The following is a 3,323-nucleotide window of genomic DNA, read 5'->3' as shown; positions in this document are numbered from 1 at the left end:
TGTTCATAATCTCATAAAGACGTAATTTCTGCAACTTAAGTAGCAATTGCTGGTTTAGCCTTCCACTTAATATAATGTAAGAAAGAATCAACTCAATTTGTTTTGATCGTTGAGATGACACGTCTCAAAGGTACCGTGGAGAGATTTGTGGTCGGATTTCATTTTCAGAAGTTATATCAGGGCGTGACCTTCAGCTAAATTTCCCTTAGGCCTGTGGAAAACACGTGGTATCCATGATAAACCAAATCATATCCGATGTAAATCTAAATTTCCACAATCGCGTCCTATCCAACATCACATGTGATGCGCACAGTCACGGTTGTTGCGAAACACACCCCATCTTTTAACACTTCGAAATTTTCAACACAGTGGAGGATATGCGAGACAGGACGAGGCATGCCCACCGGATCCAATAATGCATGCTTTTCTCAACCCCTTTGCCAAGCCAATCCGTTAACTCACAGGTATTTTATATAAAGCTTCCTGTGCCGTAGCTGAAGTGTTCCATGCGTTTGTCAGTGTGAATCATTTCATTATTCGGATCTTATATCTTGATGTGACATATGACTGATACATTATGGTCGATCATTGTTGGATGACCATGGACACATTCTCTACCATTTGTTGTTGTTTATATTACCTTATCGTACCATTTGTTATTGTTTATATCACCTTATCGAACTTATTCGTGGTAGGCGTTTCTATTTGGACCCTAGGATTGGGCAACGGCGATTTTTTTTTTTCATTCTTCAAATTTAATTGAACTGGGTTGATTTAGTCGAATATGTTTTTTCATTGGAGGGAATATGCCTTTTTATCTGAGTTGGAGATCCACAGCTGTGGTTCAGGGAGACTGAAGACACTGGTGCTTCACTTAATGAACCTCTCATATATCACATGGTTTGTTGGCATACTAAACAATATCTTTAATTTGACTAGATATTAGAAAATATTTATAAAAATCATATTATTTAACCTCCTACTAATACTAATCCAATACACTTTCCCAATTTAAAAAGTCTGCTTTCACTAGATACTGTAGGTATCTGTTTTTGATTAACATTCTTTATATCTTCTTATATTTTTTCATTAATTTTGAGCTCCATTTTTTATACTAGACAATCTAAAAACCCTTTAACCCTTACTATTATATGTTTAACATATTATGTCATTTTTTCTTCAATATATATCCCCATTATGAATGCAGGTGATATGGTATTGCTCTCCAATGAAACCTCTTGGCTGAAGCCAAGAAAAAAAAACAGAAGACCATCCGTTTCTTACCATCATCCACACTGATTTCGAATTGCTTTCATATGGGCGCTTTGAGGTTAGGCGTAGCGGTGACATCGGTATCATTTCTGGCCTGCAACAGAGCAGCGAAGGTTCCAGTCCCGGGGCTAAAATCCAGACCTATTCGGATATCTCCGGGCGTCACAACGATTTGCGAGTTCCTGGTATAGCTACACTTATAGGAACAAATGGAACAAACATTCGGAGTTTCCTAAAGTCCCCAGACATCTCTTCCCTTAGACTCTCTCGTGAATCTGGAAACTTGATATACACGGTGAATCAAAGGAAGCTGTAAACGACGCTGCATGGGCCATTGAACGTCCTGCATGCTCTATTGTTAACAAAGCCAAGGGATTCAATATTGTTTTTATCGTCTTCTGTTACTATAAGTCTCTTGCACAACCCCTCCTTTCTGTGAACAAAATTTGCTTTGACAAGGTTTCAGAAGAATCGGTTCCTTCTTTTAATGAAGCCCCCATATCGTAACTCTGTTTCAAATTTGGAAAGAGGAGGGGTCGACTTTTGTGAGGTTTGTATGCAATGAAATTCAATATAGGTATAAATCTAATTTGAGTGACCTATCTTCTCAGTTTGTCAATAATGTCTTTATTTTAGAAAATGCCATATATTCGTATCGAGACTTTTCGGCTTATGGATATAAGTTGCTTTCATGCCTTCGTTCAATATAGGTATTAATCTGATTTGAGTGGCATGTCTTACCAGTTGGCCAATATTGTAGTTATTTCAGAAAATGCTTTATATTTATATCGGAATTTGTAGTTATTTCAGAAAATGCTTTATATTTATATCGGAATTTTTTTGTTCGTGGGAGTACATTATTTTCCTGTTCAGTAATTTGGGAGTTATTATAACATTTATAACATTAAGAGTACATCTAACACTAAGAGTATATCTAATAACTTGCAAGTCATTATACTACTAAGAATACAACCAACAATCTGCAAGTCAAATATGCTAGTTTTTATAATTTTTACAAAACCGAAAACTCAGTAAAATAAGTCTATTCCTTGAACAGCATACCATAACATGATACTATATTCAATATTAAGAATACAACCAACAATCTGCAAGTCAAATATGCTAGTTTTTTATAATTTTTACAAAACCAAAAACTCAGTAAAATAAGTCTACTCCTTGAACAGCATACCATAACATGATACTATATTCAATATTAACACTGGTGTTCCGTCAATCCACACGTCACTGTAACGAGTACCCATAAGGTTAAATTGAATATTCGATTTGGAAAGTACCTTCTATATGGGCCTAATTTACGTGATCAATTACGCAATGGAAATTTCATTTCCCTGTCAAGCCTCCAAGAGCTGTACATGCCAGGAGGCTTCAATTATTTCTTATCCACTACATGTTCAGAATCAACGATAAGAGTTGCTAGGCTTCAGTTAGAACGGCTGGAATACGTGAAGGTCTCCACTCGAAAGAAAATTGATATTCAAGTGGCAGATCTAGATGAACTAATGCAGTCTCCTCGGTTTGTTGTATCCCTCTGCTGTGACGGTCATGAGGGGTTGTTTTATAACTGTGAGATCAAACTCATTTCTCGTGCAAAAGATTATTTTCAGGTGTAGTGTGGATAATACTCAACTTCATTGATCGGGGTTTTTCTTATTGTTGACTATAATGTTGGTGATTCTGTTCAAACTATTGATATGAAGTGAGTGGATGCCGGTGCTAGATGTGGATAGGGGAGCGTCGGATCATGAAGTTGAGAGAGCCTACCGAATGTGCTTGATACGGATCCAGTTTCATAATGGGTTTGCATTTGAAAATGCTACAAGACTTGTTGAAGAAGCTTATGTTAATCTACTAGATCCTGCAAGACGAGACCGATACCTCCAGAAAAGTATGGGGACGACTGAATCAGAGCCCTGACCAGTTGCGAAGAAAGGCCAGTAATTACGAGAATTTGAAGTTATTGTGAATTCACATTACTGTTTATAATACACGCTGCACCAACTGGGGCCGTCGTTTAGAAGGGTTTTTTACAT

The 3,323-nt window shown here is 37.0% G+C and overlaps 1 pseudogene; it reads left to right on the top strand.

The window, feature by feature from the left end:
• The first annotated feature begins 396 nt into the window (after positions 1 to 396).
• Positions 397 to 3,323, top strand: LOC149171020 (uncharacterized; annotated as a pseudogene).

Source organism: Pinus tabuliformis, chromosome 4_2, assembly GCF_031772625.1.
Source record: "Pinus tabuliformis cultivar Carrire ecotype Pingquan chromosome 4_2, CPIR1, whole genome shotgun sequence".
Classification (NCBI taxonomy): Eukaryota; Viridiplantae; Streptophyta; class Pinopsida; order Pinales; family Pinaceae; genus Pinus; species Pinus tabuliformis.
This window is presented reverse-complemented; position numbering and strand designations above follow the sequence as displayed.